This window comes from Mauremys reevesii, linkage group 7 (assembly GCF_016161935.1).
Source record: "Mauremys reevesii isolate NIE-2019 linkage group 7, ASM1616193v1, whole genome shotgun sequence".
In the NCBI taxonomy this organism is placed as follows: Eukaryota; Metazoa; Chordata; order Testudines; family Geoemydidae; genus Mauremys; species Mauremys reevesii.
The window spans coordinates 122,912,404-122,937,818 of NC_052629.1; the positions used below are offsets into that span (position 1 = coordinate 122,912,404).

General features: G+C 41.9%; 1 protein-coding gene across 39 annotated transcripts in view; it reads left to right on the forward strand.

Annotated features, from left to right (window-relative positions):
- Positions 1-25,415, forward strand: part of FHIT (fragile histidine triad diadenosine triphosphatase) — a 997,853-nt gene that overhangs the window by 330,928 nt on the left and 641,510 nt on the right. For 4 of the 39 annotated variants that reach the window (XM_039481751.1, XM_039481709.1, XM_039481730.1 and 1 more), the window contains exon 2: positions 24,989-25,062. The exons of 34 other annotated variants lie outside the window; for them this stretch is intronic. The gene's annotated coding sequence lies outside the window, so the exon portion shown is untranslated. Of the gene's footprint in view, positions 1-24,988; positions 25,063-25,171; positions 25,317-25,415 lie in introns of all 39 variants that reach the window. One more of the 39 variants, XM_039481720.1, reaches the window with a different exon arrangement.

The following is a 25,415-nucleotide window of genomic DNA, read 5'->3' on the forward strand; positions in this document are numbered from 1 at the left end:
GAAACAGTAGTGATGCTCCAGGTAAATAGGCTAGTGCCATTCCACCCTTTACATTGGACTGGCAGGACAACTGGGATAATGATAGGTCGATGAGCCTGCCTCATATTGCAGATAAAATAGTAGAAAACATAATAAGAGAATCGATTTGTAGAAATATGTAGTGGAGGGGCTTATTGAGTAGCAGTCAACACAGATTTACAAAATACAGATCATGTCAAAGTAACCTGAAAGCCTTTTCCAATACAGTAACAGATTGGGTGGAGAAGGCAAATTCAGCGTACGTAATATATCTGGGGTTTAGCAAGCCCCTTGACATAGAATCTCATAGGAAGCTTAACAGTAACATTGATAATAACACACTGGTTAATAGACAGGAAACATTGCATTGTTATCATGATTATGTCAGAATAGGGGTGTATATATACAAAAATCTTATGCCCTACAAAGAGAGACTGAAGGAAGTACAGTACATGTATTCTTTTCCTCTAAATAGCATAAGGGAGAGGGAAGGGCAGTGTGCCCGTAAGAAAGGGGAGGAGTGGAGGTAGAGGAGTGTCACTGGGGTGTCTGACCATCTTCTCTATGAGCAGAGGATGAGACCCATGCCTGGAAAGTCCTGTTCAGAGGGATGATTGGGTGAACAGATAACTGTTGCCTGAAGGTCCAGCTGTAAAAGACCATATGTGGACCAGACATGCTACGCTTCATTCAGCTCTTGAAAGCAGCTTTCACTAGTGCATAAGAATTTGAAAGATTTGACTTTGGGTCATGTGTTTTAAATGGATGCCTAAAGTTAATCTCCCAAGTTGATAGTTGGGCACTTAAAAAATAAATTTCAGTTTTCAAAAGTGTTGAGTATCCGGTAGCCCTTAGTGAAGTCAATGGGAATCAGTTTGGGCTTATCACTGGAAAGATTATCTGCCTTCTGGGTTAAAGTAAGTGTGACAGTCTAATGAACACTAGTATTTGCTTTATTACCAATGAGACATTTTATTCTTCAAAACAAAAGGAGGTGGAGGAATCAGACACACATGGCTAGGATTTAAAAGAAATCATGTGCCTGTCTAATACACTGGAGCAGTGTTCAAGAGCAGTTCATCCTTGTAATGTTACTGCCCCTGTAATCCTGCCAAGGGGAGCCGCATAAATGCCAGTAGCATAAATTAAAAGGACGCCAACTTGAAATCAAGTCAGTTTTTTTTAAAAAAGGGATGTTAGAAATAGGGTTAGGATCTCTACCCACCTCTCAATTTTTGCACCAGTTTTTGTGGTTTGACAACATTTTTCAATTTTTTAAAAATGGTTTTCACACCTGTGTTGGGGTGTGAAAGACCCAAACAAGATAATTGGTCGCTCATGGTAGCATCCAGACACTTCAGGAAGCATTGAGAGTCCATTCGGCTAGGCACTGTATAAACGTTATCTGTTTGCAGGATCAGAGTCATGCAAGTGCTCAACTTTGAGCTTGTGAATAGTCCCATTGCAATGGAAAGCTGAATGTTCCCAGTCCTGGAAACAACATGCATGCAAGCAATTTTATTCACGCCAGTAGTGCTGCTGCAGTCAATAGGACTAGACACACAAAAAGTAGAGTAACTTCCTCAATATGATTTTACTTACGTGCTGTGAGAATTGTCACAAAAGTGCTGAAGTCAACACCGACCATCTGCCCTCCTGTCCTCACGGACATCTTACCACCATCCTGCCTAAGAGAAGCAGCAATAATATGAAAATACAACTGTATAATAGTGACCCCAGATTTGCTTGTCTCTGAAGATCTCCAAAACCATCTGAGATGACATCTTAAGTCCAGGAACCCCTTCTGAGTCAGGGCCAAAGTGTTTAAAACTTGGGGATTGTCACCAAAAGACAAGTGGTGGAGGTTGTGAGAAAACAGCAGGGTCAAGGATCAAGATCTGATTACAAACACATCTTCATGCCATGTAAGATATGGACTGCAGCAAACCACATCACAAGGGTGTTGCAATTACCTACTATATAGATGGAAAATGAAGGAGAGCCCAATATGTGAACGTTGAGAAGACCAACCCAGGAACCCCTGTTCAATTGCTGCCCTCTAAGATTCTTGTCCAGAGGACAGACTTGATTCATTCCATATCACCAGAAGCCCCAGAGTGGATGAGAAACTTGGATGTCAACATTTAATGTTGTTTTTCAAGTTGCCATATGGAAGAAGAGACTCACATGCTTGTGTTCACAGGATTGAGTCCCTTTTTTGTGTTCTGGACTTTCCAGTGATCAGATCTGTTAACTGTGAGGGGAAGGGGAATATTTTAGGTACTATACTTAAATAAAAAAAGGCAAAAAAACCTGATTTTGCTGTTTATAGCCTAGTATAAATTTTGCTACTCTTCTTGCTTGTGGTTGTTTTGAGATCTAACTCTTGGGTTGAAATGATGTATACACTGTCGTCTTATTAGAACTTTGGATTGTCAAACAATGTAATTGGCTGAGATGCAGTTATGTGACTTAGAGCAGTTGTTTGCTGCCTAATTAATGGAAACAGGGTCACATAATCTTGTAATTAAAAAAACAGAGGATGACCCTAATGATGAAGTGATCTAGTTGAGAGGATGCTGTCCCATATAGGAGGCACCTACCCTACGTCACACCTTCTGAAATATTTGGGCCACGTTTTCTGTCTACTTGCTGCTTTTTAGTCATATAGTAGACTAAAAGCAGATAAGCATGATAGTTATGAAGTATTTAGTTCCTCTTGACTAATGTATACAGGATATTAGACACATGTTTAAAAAATAAACATCACTTGTACCTCTTATTCTTCTACCATCTTCTGTTTTGAAGAAACATATTCATAATGAGCAATATCAGTAAAGATGTGTTGTTCATTATATTTGAGTTCTCTTGCAATATATATGACTTGAGTTGGCTGAAATCTTTCAAATATTTTATTAACCAAAAAATGCAGTTTTGTGTCAACTGAAACTATTCACAAATTTGGGTCAAATTTGGTGAATAGTTTCAGTTGAAAAAAATTGTTTTTCAAAATATTTTGTTTTGTTTCAATGTGGTTTTTTAAATTAAATTGTTCAATTTCAAAATTTAATGAGGCTTGGTTTTTAAAAAAACAACTACCTAGCACTCCCTCTGAACACTAAAACTAAAAAAAAAAATGTTTTGCGTCAAATTAAATGTTTTTTAAATGTTTGGCTCAGCCACCCAACTCAAAAATCAAGTATTCACTCAGCTCTCTGCATCACATTTACTTCACTTCCAAAACTCCCGGAGGTTGAAACCTACCTATGTAAGTATCAAGATATGTTGGGGGCAGAGGTAAAATTGTTCTCACAAATAGAGCTTAAAAATGGCACCACAAACCAGGCACAATGTTCATGAGAGTAAAAAAAAATAAAATTAAATTAAATTTAGAATGGACATGAAATAGAAACTGAGAAAATTCACTTACGTTAATCAAATCTGTAAGTTCTCGTTACTGGAGCACTCCTTTTGTTTCAATTTTTAAAGGATCAGAGGGTTTATTAAAACATAAGGTCTGTTTCTCCTCTCACACCGGTTTTACATTCACATAACTCCATTGAAGTCAATAGAGCTACTTACGTACACCGCAGTAATGAGAGAAGAAATGGGCCCTAATGCTAAAGTTGTCAGGATATAGTAAACAACTGTTGCTTCCTGGGTGGGTAGAAAAGTAGTCTGTAGTAGGTAATAGCCTCTGTTTGCAGCCTTTAGCATTCTGTTCCACTGCTGGTAACTATCAGCCACCGTGGGGTCAATAGTTTTCCCACATAAAGTGGGGGCCAAAAGAAATATCTCCACTGGTTTCAGATGTGCTCATCTGAAACATCTGGGGATAACAGAGAGGATCATTTAGCCTGTTGGGTTTAATCAGCATTCTCATCCAAAAATTCATCCAAGTTATATTAAAAATAAGTTAAGGGCCGAATCTTCCACTGTGCTGGATGTTTTGGCCTGTTCCTGCTCAGCGCTCAAGCATGTAGTTCACAGTAAGACCAGAGTAGTCCCAATGACTTTCCATGGAACTACTCACTTGTTTAAAGTTAAGCATGTGCTTGACTGCCAGAAGCTGGGCCTGGCTGACAGGAGATGGATCACTTGATATTGCTGTGTTCTGTTCATTCCCTCTGAAGCATCTGCCACTGGCCGCAGTCAGAAGACAGGATATTGGGCCAGATGGACCATTGGTCTGACCCAGTGAGGCCATTTGTATCTTCTTAAGAACTATGCTGGATTGGGACTAGCATTCTCTGTACCTCGCAGAATCAAGTCCTAAGAAAACAGAAGAGTAAGAAACTATCCTAATTGTATGCACAACCCCCCCATTTTATTGTTAGTCTTCCTTAGGGATTCAGATGCACATGTTAAAAATATATTTGAGAATGGGATATTACCAACTTGTACAGACATGAACAACTATCTGTTTTTCAGTAGAGGTGAATGTTTAGCTTGTCATCCAACTAGGCTGCACTTCTGCTTGTACTACCTTGTGTATAGTATAGTGCCTTCCATCCCAAAGGCTTTCGATACTTTACAAACTGATCCTGACCTTTCATGCCTTGATCCCATAAAACTTGCTAGATTGAGGCCTTCAGACACATTGAGGCCTTCAGCAATAACATCCTTGAGACTTAAAATGCAGCCCTTTCTGCAGTAGACTTTGGAGCTACGTAAGAAAAACAGCGACAATGCACAACAGTTTAGCTCAGTAAATGAACAAAAATATCATTTTAAATTGACATTGAAACCGTGTGAGCAGAGTTTAGTCAATTCTATGAACAGTATAGATACAATAATGAAAGGAGTTCCATCTGCAATTCTATATTCTTTTTTTTTATATATAAAAGAAGCCAAAACACATTTCACCCTGTTTTTACAAGGGTGTTTGAATCTAGATGTTTTGGTCAGAATTAGTACTGACAACTTTATAAGAAGAAATAGAAAAGTGTTTACAAGAAACATGTTAAACTAATTAAAATGGAAAGCAGTTTCTAGATCTGACACAGAAAAGTGGCCTGCTGAACTTTTTTTTTCTTTTCCCATTTATCAAAGAGATTTTTCATCATATTGCACATCTGCTGCTTTCAGAACAAATTCTGGCAAGAGTACTCAGCGTCACCATGAGAAAAAGCCTTAGATGTTTCCCCAGGATAGGAAAAAGCCGACCCCTATCAATTCCCATTTCTCAGACAGAGTGATGCCTTTAACACTCTGTAATGAAAGTTTTTATATGTGAGAGGGATTACCAACATCAGCCTCTTATTGTCCTTTGATGTGCACAGAAATATTACAGTAGAAGTTATTAAAGAATAAATTGTGGGAGCCAAATAGCCCCACCAGCTCAGTTTGTCATTTTGCCCTTAGCTGTTTTAGGTCATGGTGAATTCCTCCTTTCAGGGGGTTATTCAGTTTCTGATAGCTTTTTGTGTGCATTTGTAACCTCTTTTTGTTTTAATCTGCTGTAATTTAGTAACTATTTATATTACATCCATCACCATAAACTGGTAGTAATTAAAAACAAAACACCAGTAGCAATCCTGTGTATCAGAGAGCTCAGTGCAGTGAAAGTAAACCTGCTAAATCTTTAAACCATTTAAATACAAGGAGATGATTTGCAGGAAGACACTGTATTTCTCAGCTTCTCAGTGAACTGTAAATAGCATGAACACCACTGCAGATCTAAATCTTTTCCTAGCAGCTGTTGTTTGTCTCCAGAGAGGATTTGCTGTGATTCGTGGTTAAATTATACATAAGAAAGCCAGAAAATGCGTAGATTCTGGCAGGTGCATTTCCCTTGCCTGACTAATTAAGTTCAAAAATTGCGCACGTGTAGGCAGAAGGTTTGTTAGGGATCGCTCAACTTTCCCCACGTACTGGGAAGAATGTACCCAGCACTAGTTTCTCTGACATCCTCTTCACAATAGGTCTGCACATAGAGTAGGGTTGCCAACTTTCTAATTGCACAAAACCCTTGCCCTGCCCCAGCTCTCTGCTGCCCTGAGGCCCCACCCCTGCCCTACCTCTTCAAAGGCCCCGCCCTCGCTCACTCCATCCCCGCCTCCCTCCGTCGCTCTCTCTCCCGTACCCTCACTCACTTTCACTGGGCTGGGGCAGGGGGGCAGGGTGCAGAAGGGGGTGTGGGCTCCTGGGTGGGTCCAGAAATGAGGGGTTCAGGGTGTAGTAGGGGGCTCCAGGCTGGGGCAGTGGTTTGGGGTGCGGGTGAGGGCTCTGGCTAGGGATGTGGGCTCTGTGGGGTGTGGCCAGGGATGAGGAGTTTAGGGTACAGGAAGGTGCTCTGGGCTGGGGCTGAAGGGTTCAGAGTGTGGGCTGGGGCAGGGGGTGAGGGCTCTGGCTGTGGGGGCAGGCTTTGGGGTGGGGCTGGGTATGAGGGGTTTAGGGTGCAGGAAGGAGGTCCAAGCTGGGGCCGAGGGGTTTGGAGTGCAGGAGGGGGCTCAGGACTCTGGCAAGGGGTTGAGGTGCAGGAAGGGGTGAGGGGTGCAGGCTCTGGAAGGGAGTTTGGGTGCAGGAGGGGGCTCAGGGCTGGGACAGGGGTTGGGGTGTGGGAGGGGGTGAGGGGTGAGGGCTCCGGCTGGGCAATGCTTACCTTGGCTCTCGGAAGTGTCCAGCATGTCCCTTTGGCTCCTAAGCGTAGGGGCAGCCAGGTGGCTCCATGAGCTGCCTCTGCCTGAAGGCACCACCCCCACAGAGCACAATGGCCAATGGGAGCTGCGGAGTTGGCATTTAGGGTGGGGCAGTGCATGGAGAACCCGGCTGCCCCTGTGCCTAGGAGCCAGACATGCCAGCCACTTCCGGGAGCCACACGGAGCCAGGGCAGGTAGGGAGCCTGCCTTAGCCCCGCTGTGCTGCTGAGCTACTGACAGGACTTTTAGCAGCCTATTAAAATCTCCTGGCTTGCTTTCACTAGTCACCGGGAGATTGATGCTGATTCCAATAGACTCGGGCCCATCCGGGAGGGTTGGTAACCCTAACATAGACACAGAAAGATATCGACATTTATATTGTGTGTTTCAGTAATTTTGCTTGTGTGCATTTGTGAATCAAGGCCTTAACTTTATTTTGTCCCTTAATGAAAAAGCATTATCAAAACACACAGAATCAATATTTAGTCATGGGCATCAGATCTGAGGTTTGGAATCAGAGACCATCTCTGGGGTGGTGCGAGGGGGGGAGGCGGTGACAAGAGGTAGCCATCTTTGGTCTCCATTCAAATGTGTAAGTGATTTCCTGGGTAGAGACCTATACTGGTTACCTCTGCCCTCCCTTACCTTTTGGTTCCCTCTAAGATCGGTCTGAACCCAAATTTCAGATCTGATATCCCTGAATTTTCAGATCTGGAGCCGAATCTTGCTAGTCTCTCCGTTTGTTGGATGTAACTTACCTTCCTGATTTGAGTAAAACAAAAATAGAAGATGAGCGTGATGCATTCTTAAATTTTTCTCTCTAAGACAACACAGTAAGATCCAATTTCAGCCCTGTCATCCTAGTCTCCTGTAGGCATTAGTATACATAATAAGACTGACCTGTAACCTATATACTGATCATAGTGTTCCTCTTAACTGCTGAATCCTAAAAGAATCTGTAGCATTTCTGTAACAAGTCAGTGCTTCCTCCTGTGCCACTAATTATTGTGATACTAGGACACTGTATTTTAATATTTTTTAAACATTTGGAATACTTTTTTAAACCAACTAGCAAAGATATGTTATTCTTTGGTAACTGTCTAAACCACTGCCAATTATGCAAGCATAGTCATTGGCATAAAGTTCATATTGATTGGGAAGTCTCAGAGAAGATGCAGTGTCTATTCAGAATTGTGGGCTCAGTGAAGAATCCCAAGGGAAGTTTTGCTAAGATTTTCTTGTTGTTGTAAGTGAGGCAGCATGGGGGCAGTGGATAGGGCACTAATGAGGATTCAAGAGACCTGGGTTCTGCCTTTAGCTCTGTCACAGATCCACTCTGTGACGTTGAGTAAGTCACTTCTTCATCCTGTGCCTCCATTTTTGCTCCTACTTCTTTCTCTGTTTTGTCTGTTTTGACTGCTAGCTTTTTGTGTCTTTCCATGTGTTTGTGTTTTGCCTGGAACTGTGGGGTCCTGATCTTGGTTGACATCTCTAGGCTAAGGTTGCCACCTTTCTAATGACTGGTAACTACACCCTGAGGCTTTGCTCTGCTTCTCCCCCCCGCACCCCCAAGGGCCCTCTCCCTTCTCCACTTCTTCCCCCCTCCCCGATTTTAACCCCCTCCCCAGACGTTAGGGCTTGCCAAATGGCACCTGGACACATGCCGAAACCCGAACTGGCCAGGTGAAAACCAGATGTGTGGCAACCCTACTTTAGGCCTGGCTGTAATGCAAAGAATAAATAAGTGAAGAATATTGTACTGGTTAGCTGGGGTGCGGCCCATAGGTTCCAGGCCATTGTCTCCAGGAAAGAAAAGCTTTTCATGTTTAAAATGATTTTGATTTCTTTACGCTTGAATTCTGCATAAAAGAGCACTATCCCTTCAGCTCTTTGGTCCAGAAGAAGAACATTTAATTTTCCCTGGGTGAATTGAAAAGCTGTAAACAGGTGGGGAAGTGGCAATAGAAATATGTAAACTGTGATAAACACTTCACTAGCCTGCTTACTGCCAGTGTCTCCACAAGGGATTTAGTAACTAAGTACTGCTAGTTTCATTCCAAGGGGTTCTGAGCCCATTGCTTTATGTATCATTCTATATTTTAAATTACTTTTAGCAGGCAGAAGATGCTGACAATTAATTTCCTGGGTTGCTGGTGTATGATTAAATCTGTTACAGTTCCTGCATTTCATACTAAAGGTGGCTGCACTTCCATGGTGGGTGAAATGATTCCCATGTAAATAGCTTGTAAATCAGATTTAAAAGTTTGTAAAGAACTTTGGGATCCCTCTGGATGAAGCATGCCATGTATATAGGCTGTTATTATTGTGCTTCTGGCCTCCTATCAAGAGAGAATTAACTGAGCCATCTCTGAAACTGACCACCTAAATCTCTTATAGGAAATTTGATTTCCTTTCCAGAATGCAGTGGCTTAGCTCAGGGGGGGCTAACAGCTGGTGTCAGAAGTTAGTTCTAAAAGGAGTATGTATTTTTTATTCTAACCAGTGGAAGGACACAGCTAGTAGGTGCGGGCTCGTATACCTAACAGTGCTTTGTGTTTGCACAGTGCCTTTCTTCTGAAGTCCATTACAAACATCAATTAGTTAAGTCTCACAACAGCGCTGTGAGGTAGGTAAATAGTAATATCTGTATTCAAGAGTGGTGGAAACAAAGACGTATTATATATCTGTGACTTTCCACACAATCACAGCTGTAACAGAGTGTTTGTGAGTGTACGCTGAACTGAGGTGTGGATTCTGCAATTGCTGCTGCTTTTTTGTGTTCTTTCTGAGTTGGATTTAAAAGCTGCAGGGAAGAACGCAGTTCAGGAAAGCATTTGTATTCAGGACAGCATTTAAAATAATGATGTCAACAGGATTTATGCATCTGCTTAGGTGCTGTCCAGAATAGGGATGGATTTAGGCAAGTGCTTTCCTGAATCAAGGCCTGAATGCTGAAAGTCTTCTCGTGCGTGTGCATGTGCGACTGACTGAGACGTGGTGGTGGATGGACTGAAGCCTAGCAAAGATTTATATAAGCCTGTTGGATAGATTTCACTGAGAGTGTAGTCCTGATCAAGGCAACTAGAGATGAAAGGCCACTGCTTTATGTACTTACTCACATACCTCTCTAAGGATTAATTAATTTTTTGTTACTGGGGATGAGCCATAGTACCTAATAGTAATTTGGGTAGATGATAACCTGAAGGAAGTCCAGAAAATAGACACTTTGCCACCTGCCTTGTTTATTTTCACTTAGATACCCTTTGTCCCATTCAAAATGAATAGCAGTGGTAAAAAAGGACTGGATGGAACAAAACATTATTTTTCTTTGCATTAAAAACAATTTTTTTAAAATATTAAACTGCTTTTTATTTGGTTTTAGGTTTTTTTACTGCAGTAAAATCTGAGTTCACTTTCATACATTAATGCAAATGTGAACCTGCATGCAATAACCAAATGTAACCAAAATATTGGAAAAAATTATTAAACAATTTATAAATACCAAGAGGATGATAGGGTCATAAGGAATAGTCACCATGGGTTTGACATGAACAAATTATGCCAAACCAACCTAATTTCCTTCTGTGAGAGGGTTAATGACCTAGTGAATAGCGGAAAGCTATAGACATGATAGATTTTGATTTTTAGAACGGTTTTTGAGACAGTCCCACATGACATTCTCATAAACAAACTAGGGAAATGCAGTCTAGATGAAATTACTATAAGGTGGGTGCACAAAAGACCATACTCAATGAGTAATTTTCCATGGTTCACTGTCTAACTGGGAGGATATATCCAATGGAGTTCCAAAGGGGTCAGTCCTGAGTCTGGTACTAGTCAACATTTTCATTAATGACTTGGAAAAATGTGTGGCGAGTATGTTTATAAAACCTGCAGATGACACCAAGCTGGGAGGGGATGCAAACAACCATGACAATCTGAAGAACTGGTCTGAAGTCAAAAAGGTGATATTCAGTAAAGAGAAGTACAAAGCACTTCACTTACGAAGGAAAAATCAACGGGGTTAGGTGGTAGTGCTGCTGAAAAGGATCTGGAAGTTAGAGTGAATCACAAATTGAATATGAGTCAACAATGTGATGCAGTTGCAAAGAAGGCTAATATCATTCTGAGGTGTATTGACAGCAGTGTTGTAATGCAAGCCCTGGGAGGTAATTTTCCCACTATTCTTGGCATTGGTCAGGCCTCAGCTGAAATACAGTGTCCAATTCTGGGCCCACACTTTAGGAAAGATGTGGACATATTGGAGAGACTCCAGAAGAGGAGAACAAAAATGATAAAAGGTTTAGAAAACCTGATCTATGAGTAAAGGTTTAAAAGAACAACAACAAAAACCAAACAACTGGACCTGTTTAGCCTTGAGAAAAGAAGACTTAAGGGGACCTTAGTTTTCAAATATGTTTAGGTCTGTTATAAATAGGAGAGTGGTCAGTTGTTACTACATGCACTCAAGGTAGGACAAGAAGTAATGGCTTAAACTGCAGCAAGGGAGATTCAGGTTAGATATTAGGAAAAGCGCTCTAACGGTAAGGATAGTTAAGTTTTGGAATAGGCTTCCAAGGGAAGTTGTGGAATCCCCATCAGTGGAAGCTTTTTAAGAACAGGTTGGACAAACACTTGTCAGAGATGGTCTAAGTCAGTGGTTCTCTCAATCTAGGGCTGCTGCTTGCTCAGGGAAAGCTCCTGGCGGGTGGGGCCGGTTTGTTTACCTGCAGCGTCCGCAGATTCGGCCAATTGTGGCTCCCGCTGGCCACGGTTCGCTGCTCCAGGCCGATGGGGGCTGGGGAAGTGGCGCGGGCCGAGGGACGTGCTGGCCACCCTTCCTGCAGCCTTCATTGGCCTCGAGCGGCAAACTGCGGCCAGTGGGAGCCGTGATCGGCCAAACCTGCGGACGCGGCCAGTAAACAAACCGGCCCAGCCCGCCAGGGGCTTTCCCTGAACAAGCGGCAGCCCTAGTTTGAGAACCACTGGTCTAAGTGTACTTGGTCCTCTGCGTCTGCCCAAGGGGCTGGACTTGATGTTGTCTCAAGGTCCTTCAAGCCCTACATTTCTGTGTTTCTGAAACACATACTGAAAAAAAATCAGTATAACTTTTCAAACTTGAAATATTAACTTGAAGGGAAAGTGTAAATTTCAATCTGTTAGTGCTGGTGGAGGGATACCAAGAAAGGAGAGAAGTGCTGAGAAAATTACCAGCAGGCTATGTTCACTGGTTTTTTTGAAAAAGGTATTCAAAAGCAAAAAATAATGTTGATTAATGCATGTTATGATGTAAGCATTGGACTAGCATTCATCACTGAGTACTGTATGCAACAGAAATTAGTCATATTTAATTTTAATTACAAGTTACCCTATTTACTCCTGGTCCTCCACCACATCAGTTTGACATGTGCTAGGTGCATTTAGCCATGCATCCAGCACATTCTATGTGCCAATATCTGGCATGGAGGGTAGCAATCAATCTATTGATTACATACTATTGCTGTTAGTTGAACAGCCAATTGGTAGTGCTTAAAATTAAGCTAAGATACCTTTATTGTAATCTTTAAAATAAATCTATCTAATCTAATCTATCTACATAGCTAATTTAAAGAGTTTGATTTAGAGTGGTTTATCTTAAAAACCTGGCCAGTTTTGACTACAGTGACCTTGATGTCTGTGGCATTCTCTGTGCATTCCACAAACGTGGAGGTAAAGTTATTCAATTAACAAATTTGGTGACCACTGTATCTGTTTTGACATACCACTTCCTGAGAAACATGCATACTGAAATAATGAACTAATGCTTCGTGCATTCCTCCTTTTTTGCTGTACTAGTCCATATTGCTTTCTGATCTCTTTCCAAATGCTTTTGTTGCTCTGCGCATACTTCTAACACTTCCTGTAACAGTTGCCAGTGGAGAACGCAGCTTCTCCGAGCTGAAGTTAATAAAAACACATCTATGCTCCACAATGACACAGGAGAGGCTGGTCGGCCTTGCAACCATCTCAATAGAGCATGAGCTGGCCCAGACTGTGGATCTTCAGGAAGCAGTTCAAATCTTTGCAACCAAGAAGTCTCAGAAAGCACCACTTTGATTATTCAAACAGATACAAATGCCAGTGTTTACTATGCAGACAAGAAAAGTTATATTTGCTGTTGAGGCATTTGAAAGTTAAGTGTTACTTAAAATTTTTGAACAAGGCATTTTAAGTTGTTCTCCTTTATTGGGGTAGGTAGCAGAGCAGTACCATGAGAGGAGTAGAACAGGAAGAAGGCAGAATTGAGACCTTTCAAAGTTTTGGCCCAAGCAAGAGGGCATGGGGGCATCATTTGAGCTCCCTGCCTCAGGTGCCAAAATATTGTAGGCTGGCCCTGCTCAGGTGTGGGAATCTTCATCACATTTTTGACAGTGAAGACCAATGCAAAGCAGTCAGTGGGAGCCATCGACTTCAGTGGGACCAGAGTTATGCCTCATATAGTACATTAGGGGTGGCAGGCTTTGATTTAAAAAAAAATAGTTTGATGGATTAATCAACAAGTAAAACTATGTAACTGCACATGTATTTGACATAATTACATATGAAGGGCTTGTAATAAGCTTAAATTTACACAGACCTCTCTACATACGCAGTACGTTGTCAATATAGTGTATTTAGAGACAGTTAATATCTGTTACTGCAGACTGAATGCTGACTTGAGATAATACCTCACTTGTGATGGCCAAACAAATTCCTGCAGGGGAATCAATACTTGTCATGTCAGATTCCATACTTTCACATATTGGGAGACAGGGTTGGCTCTGGGGAGAAGCTGATCGTTCGTATGCTACTATATTAGCAAGATCTGTTTGTGGAATAAAGGATTGCTCGGTTTAGATTCATCTATCATCCTAGTCTTCTCTGTCTTGTTTCTGGACACCATGTACTGGAGTGAATACACTTTACTTTTTTAACTTGAGAAAGTAATAGCCCTGGCTCCTGGTATCTCAGCTTTCTTCCTCTGTGCTCTAGAAACAGTTTTGTGTATTCAGTTGGGATATCGAGTGGCAATTTTTACGGAAGATATGTAGCACTGGGAGCAGCTTGGGGAAATACACTTTTACTGAGGTTATTCTGAAGTCTAGAAATAAAGATAAACTGTGTGACAGAATATATTTTGTCTTTGTTCTGCAATTTTAATTTATATATTTCTTAGGTGAGAAAAAATCTCATGTGAAACCAGAAGAATCTGGGTTAAACTTTAACCCAGGGAATCATGTGTTTCACACAAGCCTCTTGATGGGAGATGGTAACAGACTAATGACTTACCCAAGGCCTGCCATCTGTGAGCATAGGGGAGAAAATGGCTTCAGACCCCAGGAGCAATAATAGAGATTCTTGTCTTCAAACTCTAAGCAGAACACAGCCCAGAGCAGGGAGAATTCACATGCCCTTGTGCTAAAATTGGAGGAATCCCATCATGAGTTTGGGAGATATGGAGGGCTGGAGACCCCATTCTTCTAAGGCCACTTTGTGCTGCTGATTCCCAGTGGAGAATTCCCCCCCCCCCCACCCCCGGAATCACCACTGGCAGAGCTAATGGAGGTGGCAGTCGCCTTCTATGCCACCCTGGCATAGGGGGCAGGCTGGAGTTCATGGTGGAGCAGGAGAATGGGGCACATCAGAGCTGAGTTCTGCTGTGCCCAGTCCCTATTCAAGCCTAAGTTGATTGGGTCTAGTTTGCATATCAATTCCAGCTCAGCAGTTTTTTGTTGGAGTCTGCCACACAAAGATGGACTACAAGCCATCAGGAACACTGTCCCCGATAATGTCACAGCTAACCTGGTGGCTGAACTTTGTGACTTTGTCCTCACCCACAACTATTTCACATTTGGGGACAATATATAGCTTCAAGTCAGCGGCACTGCTATGGGTCCCCGCATGGCCCCACAGTATGCCAACCTGTTTATGGCTGGCTTAGAACAACGCTTCCTTAGCTCTCGTCCCCTAACACCCCTACTCTACTTGCGCTATGTTGATGACATCTTCATCATCTGGACCTATGGAAAAGAAGTCCTTGAGGAATTCCACCATGATTTCAACAATTTCCATCCCACCATCAACCTCAGCCTAGACCAATCCACACAAGCAGTCCATTTCCTGGATACTACTGTGCTAATAAGCGATGGTCACATAAATACCACCCTATTCCAGAAACCTACTGACTGCTATACTTACTTACATGCCTCCAGCTTCCATCCAGGACACACCACATGATCCATTGTCTACAGCCAAGCTCTAAGATACAATCGCGTTTGCTCCAATTCCTCAGACAGAGACAAGCACCTACAAGATTTCTATCAAGCATTCTTAAAACTACAATGCCCACCTGCTGAAGTGAAAAAACAGATTGACAGAGCCAGACGAGTACCCAGAAGTCACCTCCTACAAGACATGCCCAACAAAGAAAATAACAGAACCCCACTAGCCCTCACCTTCAGCCCCCAACTAAAACCTCTCCAGCGCATCATCAAAGATCTACAACCTATCCTGAAAGATGATTCCTCAGTCTCACAGATCTTGGGAGACAGACCTGTCCTCGCTTACAGACAACCCCCCAACCTGAAGCAAATACTCACCAGCAACCACACATCACTGAACAAAAACACTAACCCAGGAACCTATCCTTGCAACAAAGCCCGATGCCAACTCTGTCCACATATCTATTCAAGTGACATCATCATAGGACGTTATGGAGGGATTGTTGAGGATCATCTGGCCCTCTGACTACTACCCCATGCTACTTATCCATGTGGGCACTAATGACACTGCAAGGTATGACCCTCGGCAGATCACAAATCTGACATCAGGAATCAGAACACTCAAAAACCAGTAGGATACCACTTTAACCTGTCTAGTCATTCAATGACAGACCTACGGGTGGCAATTTTGCAACAGAAAAACTTCAAAAACAGACTCCAACGAGAAACTGCTGAGCTGGAATCGATATGCAAACTAGATACAATCAACTTAGGCTTGAACAGATACTGGGAATGGCTGAGCCATTACAAACACTGAATCTATCTCCCCTTGTAAGTATTCTCACACTTATCAAACTGTCTGTACTGGGCTATCTTTCTCTTACTTAATTGGCCTCTCAGAGTTGGTAAGACAACTCCCACCTTTTCATGCTCTCTGTATATGTATATACATCTCCTCAATACGTGTTCCATTCTATGCATCTGAAGAAGTGAGCGGTAGCCCACGAAAGCTTATGCTCAGATAAATTTGTTAGTCTCTAAGGAGCCACAAGTACTCCTGTTCTTGGAGCCACAACTGGCACTCTTCAGCCGCCCCTCTGCTACATCTGAGCGTAGCGCAGGCCCAGTGGAGAACTGCTGCCGGAGCATCTGAGACCGTGCAGTAGGAATAGATTAACTGGTGCAACTGCTATCCAAAATTTCACCTGTCCCTTCAACTGAATCATTTAAAATGTATTCTAAATCCCTCTCTTCCCATTACATACATCTGCCTGAGGGACTTCTGAAGCTTTCTCTGCACACCAGGTATTCTTGCAGGAGAGGGTACATCATCCCATATGCCTCTCCTCTTGGGATTCTCTTCAGAGATGATGTCTTCTAGGAGCTATATTTTTGGTGGGAGCTGGCTACTTCCTCTTTCCTAATCCAGATTCCCTGGATTAGACAGGCTGTGACTCCCTCTCACCTACTTTGGAAGCAATGAGTAAGAATTACTCCAGTATGCCCTCCTGTGGGCGGTGCTGATCTTCCTGCTTCCAAACAAAATGACTCTCTGAGACTTTGTCCCCAAGTATGCTGAGGTTGTTGCAGTTACAGCATGCAAGAGTCTACCATCCCTCTTCCAGTTCATCCAGCCTCTGTTCACACTTGTGTCCCTGCTGCCTGCAAGATTGAACTTGGAAATGGAGACCATGTCTTCTGTGTGGCAGTTGCATTAGCCATAGGTCTGCTGGGTTGCTCTGTTTAACAGTTCTTCTGAGCCAGTGATTTGGTGGTTGTTGAATCTCTCTCCTTTTTGACAGAACACACTGAACCTGATATTTCTGTAACAGCTGGTTTTAACGCCATGACTCACTTTTACAGTTGAGTATCAACCATAGAATATCTGCAGTTTGTAAGTGTAATGCATAACCCTGGTATCTGCTAAACTCAGCAACATTTGGAAATGTAAAGGGGAGTTTTAAAGTACTCTAGACATTCTCAAATGCATGATTCTACTAGACTTAATTCTATAAGTCTGTTCATTTCCACTTCAGTTAAAATATAAATATAGATAGAGTATGATTTCTATCTCAAGAACTCTCTAGTGAACAACTGCCCTCCAAATCAGTTTATTATATGTGCCTTTTTTCCTTAAAGCAAACAAATAGAAAGCATGAAATCAATTCCTACTTCTATACGTCAGGCCAGATTGTTCCTGCCTCTTGCATACAGATGTGGAAGGCAGGCACAAGAATCTACCCTTCTCCCCGTGCAGTCCCTGTGCTTATGAGGAGTATAGGCACTGTTCCACTTCCCATAGTGTAAATCAACCCACAGGAGCTGAGGCCAGAACACCTGCTCTTCCCATTTACCCTGGCGCACACAGCTGTTTGGGCTCCCCATGGGGGAATGTGGCTGTGCCATCCTATTGAGTGGTGCTCCATTCCCTCCCCTTGCAGCCAAGAGAGATGGGAAGCAGTTTTGCCTCCAGTGTTATAATCCCCCCCAGTGGTTGTCCTGGGATGATGGAACTCCATGCTCCCATGTTGCTCATCCCAAATTGTAATCCTCGCAATCTGGACTTTACGGTGTAGCATCTTTAAACAGAATAGCCAGATTTCCAAAGTGCACACCTACCTGATTTGCAAGCGCACAACGCCCTTTGCACGGGCATAAGCTGGGAAATGTGCACATACCTAGCGAAGTGTGGAATCCTGACGCATCGTGTATCAGGCATCGCGTGCTTACGTTGGGTAGATGCAAACTGCACGCACTTATAAAAGCATGCACCATATCCTTCCGTGAAATATATATTCATATTTAGGAACATATATAAAGCCATTGCTGTGGCAGCCTGGGCACTGTTCCATTAACAGAATCAATTCAAAGCGTTGGGTAAGTAACAGAATGCCTGCTCAATTAAAAAACAACATTCTCAGCTATGAAAGTATTGTGACCAATCACACGTTTGACCAAACAAATGGGCCCCAAATATATACTACCAGAACCCCTTTTGATACAGTGTGTTTCAAAGTATCAGCAATGTAACAGCTGAGCTTTGGTTTCACCCCAACCTTTTAAGCTGTTCCCTTAGCAAAATGGTCATTAAAAGAACATTTCATACGCTATGAAAACTACAAAACATGAAATCTCATGGCACCTTGACAAAAAGTATTTCCTTTTTATTCAGGAAACCTTCCGTTCCATAACTGTGACTTTTATGCTTTGAACTTATAGCCGTAAAATAATGGAAATGAACTCCCATGTTATTTCTGCTCTTCAAGGGCTGTTGCCCCTTTATCATGTCTGATCTTTTTTAGACAAGTCTCTACATAAGTGGCTTGCTGGATAGCTAGAGGGTAGACACTTCATTCGGCTTCTGCAATGCAAAGTAACGGTAACCTAATGTGTAAAAATAAGAATCAATTATTCAAGATTAATACCGGGGGAACCCGGATTAACACAAACTAGATTGTTAGTGCAATTGATTTGGAGTACAGCGGAATGAGAGTTAGCCATTGAAATTAATTGTCAAAGAAAATCTTTTCCCAGAAATGATGACCCATTTAACCAGTCTTGGTGGAGAAAATAAGGGTTTTTAATTTATCATCCGAAATGAGAAAAAATAGTGTGTGTGTGAGAGCGAGAGAGCTATACATATAACACACAAACACCCTTCCTGTATGATGAAACAGCTAACACCTCGCCAGATTGTGTCTGGCTGTAGCAGGCAGGGGGTGAGGGGCTCAGATACCATGATGAGGAGTAATGTATGGGCACCTACACACAACGGAACAAAAGGAGCCTTCTCCAAATGAAAGTCCCAAGGACAACTGGAAGTTCCTTCCCACAGTGGAACACAAGGGTATCTCCCTCCTTGCTCCTCTGGATATGCAAATCAGATCTGAGGGAGTGGGGAGGAAGTGGGGCCACATCTCTGCATGTTGGTTAGCCCCACTCTGTGGAACAGTTGGCACTATCCAAATGGCTGTGTACCAGCGAGCTGAGGAAGGGATTCACCTGTAGTACAGAAGAGCCTCTTGGCCTATCTAGTGTTTTCCTTTGATGCTCCTTGATCTTCTCACTTTCCATGCTGAACAAGCTATGTTTTCTGTACATTAAGTTGGAGTTACTGACTTGGAGTTCTTGCTGCAACCATCTCGAGGAGGAGGCAAGAGATCCTTTGACCTCTGAAGAGATTTGGGAGTGGTAGTGGAGTGTGAAACCCAACACCCATTCTTGGTCGCAGGCTCAGAAAGGGGGTCTCATCCCATAAGGCTGGCAATCCAGCTGTGGTTGGTGTGTTGTACAGAAGTACAGAGATCATAGAATGGTCTGTCATGCTTGTCTTATTCTCATGGAGGGTACGTGTAACTGGACCCAGGGCCGGCTCCAGGCACCAGTGAAGGAAGCAGGTGCGTGGGGCGGCCAATAGAAAGGGGCGGCAGTCCTTCCAGTGTTGGGGCAGCACGTCTGGCTCTCTGGTGGCAATTCAGCAGTGGGTCCTTCACTCCCTCTCGTCCTCTTTGGCAGCACTTCGGTGGCAATTCAATCTGTTTTTTGTTTTTTTTTCTTCGCCGCTGGAGCCGGCCCTGGCTGAACCTCTCTCCTCCCAGCAGTGTTTAATTCTCTTTTACAATCTCTCAGCTTCTTTCAAGCCATGCTTACCAGTGTAGCTCCAAAAGAGATAAAAGTGTTAGTACTCTGTTTTGCACATTTACTTACATAAATATATGAGTTCAGGTTTGTTGGGGAGTTGGGAACATAGAGACATACTTTCAAAGGTCACTCAATACACTTCAAGGGTTCTTGCAATGTTCTCCACTCCTATTTGCCATAATCACATTGTTGTTTTATGTTATAGTTCCTTAGGGGTCTCATCTCATCTCGCTGTGGCTGCACAATTCCCAAGGGCATTAATAAGAGTTTCCCTGGTGTGGTCTTTGAAACAGACAGTTTCACATGCTTAAATAGTTATGTTTAAAATAGGTTATGTTTAAACAGAATTTTAAATATAAATGAAGAGAAATACCACTGGACAGATAAATGTACAGATGTGAAAATCATACTATGTTTAATGACATTTGTCTAAAGGAGATTGTTTGATATGGTAGTTAAAACAGCTTTTCTCCCCCCCCCCTCCAAAGTCACAATGCTTTTTCCCATTGGAATAATAACGGGGAGTGTCTGTATGTAATTAAATCTGTTTTTAATCTCTCAATGGCATTTTCTTATTTTTTGTTTTGCGTTTGTCACTTACGTCACACCTAAATGCCTAACCACACTGAGTCTAAATGTAATTTGGCAACCGGTTCCTGATGGCTTGATAAATTGTATTGGTATTAGTTATGCTTGTGTAACCTTTGGGTGGGCTAGAGTTCACTTTGTTGCCCTTCTCCAGTGCCTAAAAACACCCAACTCCACTAGAAAAGCAGCTGGAGACCCAGAATTCGGTCTCTAAGGATTTTTAGCAAGGATTGCACAGGGTCAACCTCTGCACATTCAATAATAAAAGGAATGAACTTAATTAAGTACCAACTTTATAAATCTTATGATAAGAAACATAATAAATAACATAATTTGTACAAAATAACATGGCTGGAGACTGTTTGAGCCTTTGTTCCCTGGATCTCAGGGGCCCATATCCGAGACGTTATGGAGGGATTGTTGAGGATCATCTGGCCCTCTGACTACTACCCCATGCCACTTATCCATGTGGGCACTAATGACACTGCAAGGTATGACCCTCGGCAGATCAGAAGTGACTACAGGGCTCTGGGAGTAAGGGTGATGGAGTTGGGAGCCCAGGTGGTGTTCTTGGTGTTCTCTTCGATCCTTCCGGTAAAGGGTAGGGGCCTGGGCAGAGACAGATGCATCCTGGAGGTGAATGCCTGGCTTTGAGGATGGTGTCAGCAGGAAGGCTTTGGCTTCCTTGGCCACGGGATGCTGTTCCAGGAAGAAGGACTGCTAAGCAGAGATGGGGTCCACCTATCGAGGAAGGGGAAGAGCATATTTGGCTACAGGCTGGCTAACCTCGTGAGGAGGGCTTTAAACTAGGTTTGAAGGGGGCAGGTGACCAAAGCCCACAGGTAATTGAAGAACATGGAGACCTGGGAGAAGGGTTAGAATTTGGGGGGACCATGGGCTGTTATAGCAGGGATAAGGGAGAGACAAGACCGAACTTGGGAGGAGGGGGAAATCAAATCAGTATCTTACATGTCTGTAGTGTATACTAATGTGAGAAGCATGGAGAATAAGCAGGATGAACTTGAAATGCTAGTAAATAAACACAACTATGACATAGTTGGCATCACAGAGACCTGGTGGGACAATACGCATGACTGGAATATTGGTATAAAAGGGTACAGCTTGCTCAGGAAGGACAGGCAGGGAAAAAAGGGAGGAGGGTATTGCCTTGTATATTAAAAATGTATACATTTGGACTGAGGATGAGATGGAAATAGGAGACAGACTTGTCAAAAAGTCTCTGGGTAAGGATAAAAAGGGTAAAAAACAAGGATGATGTCATGGTAGGGGTCTACTACAGATCACCTGACCAGGAAGAAGAGGTGAATGAGGTTTTTTTTAAACAACTAACAAAATCATCCAAAGCCCAGGACTTGGTGGTGATGGGGGATTTCAACTACTCAGACATCTATGGGGAAAATAGCACAGCAGGGCACAGATTATCCAACAAGTTCTTGGAATGTAGTGGAGACAATATTTTATTTCAGAAGGTGAAGAAAGCTACAAGTGGAGAGGCTGTACTAGATTTGATTTTGACAAATAGGGAGGAACTAACTGGTTGAGAATTTGAAAGTGGAAGGCAGCCTGGGTGAAAGTGATCATGAAATGATGAGTTCATGATTTTAAGGAATGGTAGGAGGGAGAACAGCACAATAAAGACAATGGATTTCAAGAAGACAGACTTTAGCAAACTCAGGGAGTTGGTAGGTAAGATCCCATGGGAAGCAAGTCTAAGGAGAAAAACAACTGAAGACAGTTGGCAGTTTTTCAAACAGACATTATTAAGGGCACAAGAGCAAACTATCCCACTGGTAGGAAAGATCAGAAGTATGGCAAGAGACCACCCTGGATTAACCAGGACATCATCTATGATCTAAAAATCAAGAGAGTCTGACAAAAAGTGGAAATGAGGTCAAATTACAAAGGATGAATATAAACAAACAACACAAGTATGTAGAGACAAAATTAGAAAGGCCAAGGCACAAAATGAAATCAAACTAGCTAGAGATATAGAGGGTAACAAGAAAACATTCTAAAAATACATTAGAAGCAAGAGGAAGACCACGGACTGGGTAGGCTCGTTACTCAATGAGGGATGGGGAAATAATAACAGAAAATGTGGAAATGGCAGAGGTGCTTAATGACTTCCTTGTTTTGGTTTTCACCACGAAGGTTGGTGACGATTGTCTTCACTAACTTAGTGAGTGTCTGTAAAAATGAGGTAGGATCAGAGGCTAAAATAGGAAAAGAACAAGTTAAAAATTACTTAGACAAGTTAGATGTCTTCAAGTCACCAGGGCCTGATGAAATGAATCCTAGAATACTCAAGGAGCTGACTGAGGAGATATCTGAGCCATTAGCGATTATCTGTGAAAAGTCATGGAAGATGGGAGAGATTCCAGACAACTGGCACTATGTTTGCCCTTTTCCAAACTATAAAATGGAAATAAGGACAACCCGGGGAATTTCTGAACTTCTGTACCTGGAAAGATAATGGAGCAAATAATTAAGCAAACAGTTTGCAAACATCTAGAAGCTAATAAGGTGATAAGTAACAGTCAGCATGGATTTGTCAAGAACAAATTGTGTCAAACCAAGGGTAACAAGTCTTGTGGATAGGGGGAAGCAGTAGACCTGGTATATTTTGACTTTAGTAAGGCTTTTGATATTGTCTCACATGACCTTCTCATAAACAAACTAGGGAAATACAACCTAGATGGAGCTATTATAAGGTGGGTGCAAAACTGGTTGGAAAACCATTCCCAGAGAGCCGTTATCAGTGGTTCAGTCATGTTGGAAGGGCATAACACGTGGGGTCTCGCAGGGATCAGTTCTGGGTCTGGTTCTCTTCAATATCTTCATCAGTGATTTAGATAATGGCATAGAGAGTATGCTTATAAAATTTGCAGATGATACCAAGGTGGAAGGGGTTGCAAGTGCTTTGGAGGACAGGAGTTATGATGCCTCCACACTGAGCCCCAAGAGAATAAATGACAATCTAATAGGGAATGGGAAAAATTAACTGATTACTGTGGCTGGATACTTGTCTAAAAAGGAAGGATTGTGGTTTACTAGCAATCTGAAGATAGATGAAGGAATTTCTGCCATATTGCTACTTTGCTTTCATGAATAAAGATAAGTCAGGTAAAACCCCAAGACTTCATATTGCCTTGACTTACAGAGAGGACTCAAATTTGTTTCTGCTGTTATTTGGGATATAACATACTGAAATCCTAAAATACTTGTTTCAGACATCAGCAGTGAAAAATGAATTCTTTAAAATGCTTTCCATGATTTGTTTTTAAAAAGTCATCAAATGAGAGAGGCTACTATGCACATTTTATAATGTTGGGGACTAAATTGCAGGGTTTAGTATGGGTCATACAAAGTAGTTAAATGTTAGTTCATTTAAAAACGTTTGGATTTTGGATGGATTGCATAGCAATTTTAAAGTCAAGTTGTCAGAGTTTAGATTTCCCAGTATTTTCCCCATATATCCTTAACTGCACATAATGCAATGCTGCACATTAATACATCCTAACAGATTTTAAATGAACCTTCTTTAAACTGATAGAAGAAAATTGGAAATTTTCTAGGGAAATCCCTTGGCAGATAGCACATCTGTCACATTTTGAACTGGAGTAATTTTTGTCAGCCTTTATCAGCAGTTTCATTCAAAACTCAAATAACATGTTTGCTAAAGACAAATATAATTATTTTAGGGCATATCAAAAACTTAATTCAAGTACCAAAAATGTTACTGTGGAAACTATAATGTCCCAAATGATATCTACAAAGAACTAGTTAAATAAAAAATCAGCAGAAATATCTGAAATGATGTACAAGAGTGCGAAAGTTTCTTTAGGCATTTTGTAAGCCAAGTGAAACTGAAATGACTATCTTCGTAAGTGTTAATACTGTGCAGGGATGTTTGTCTTTATTACTAGGCAAGAGTGTGGTATATCACTACATAAATTTGCTTTTACTCTTAATTAAACATTAAAGAAGTAGTTGGTTTTCCATTGCTCTTTTGGCAAGATGGAATATGTTGTAAATACAACATGTCATAGAAAGATACAAGTGCAAAAATAATTATAAAAATGTAACATCTGTTGACAAAGTGATTTCTTTATCGTGCAAGAAAATGTATTTACCAACCTGTGTATATACTTTAGGTGAAACTTATTAGGCATTATACATCTTGAGAGAGGGCCTCAGATCCTGCAGATACTAAAGGCCATGAATAATTTTACTCATGCAAGTAAGCCAAATATTCAGTGGGACTCTTTATGTGAGTAAAGTTACATGTTTAAGGTTTTCCAGGATTAAGCCCTAAGACTGGGAAATAGATATTTTCACATCTTACCTCTTTTCCATTTTTTCAAATGATCAGTAACCATTTCATCAGTTTTGTACTTCAGATAATACATTTAGCACGTCATCTTTGGTTGAAATATGTAGGGCCATGTTATCATCTGAGTAAGAAAAATACATGTAAGGTCCAGAAAACTCCATAGGGCCTGATTCTGATTTCTTGCACCTGATTTACCCTAGTGGCTTTTGTGTAGACCTCTTTCTCTGTAGCATGGCTTTTAATGGGCTGCTGCACCAAACTTGGCTTTCCGAAGCCGGTGGATATCAATGTGGAAGGGGAGCTAACATGGTCACCATTATGTTCTTTGGAAAATGTCCCCATGCATTAAGGATGGGACAATACTGCATAGAGTGACTTACACAAGGATTGTAAAGCCCCAGTGCCACTGAGTGAGGGATCTGCAGGATCAAGGGAGGAGGTAACATACTGCAGAGCTGCTACTTCCTCTCCCTAGCCCACCTACATTCTTGTCTGGTTTCTCCTAGATTTTGTTCCACTGGAGCTAGCAGAAGGAAGCATGTGAGATATTCATGAACACGCAGAAAATGGAATAGCCTAGGTAAAAACATTAAGGACACAGCCCGTCAATATGTTTTTCCTCCAAGTCACTTATCTCAGGACTTAATAAATAATAGGTGTTAATAGAAATAGCACTTGGTATGTTTCAGGTGCCTTGGCAATGGAAGAAAAAATCAGGAGATCTGCTGAATTTAGCATGTCCAGGCAAGCTTGGTATTTTCTGTCCTAATGGAATTTTTCACCTAGCCTCGTGTATCGGTTTTGGATGGAAATAATCAAAAAGATATTTGCAATGTGAGCATAATTTATTTGTATTTATTATATTACACACAAAAAGACTATGTTAAAAGAACATTAATAAGGTTGCAAAATCAAGCACTCAAAGGTTAGGAA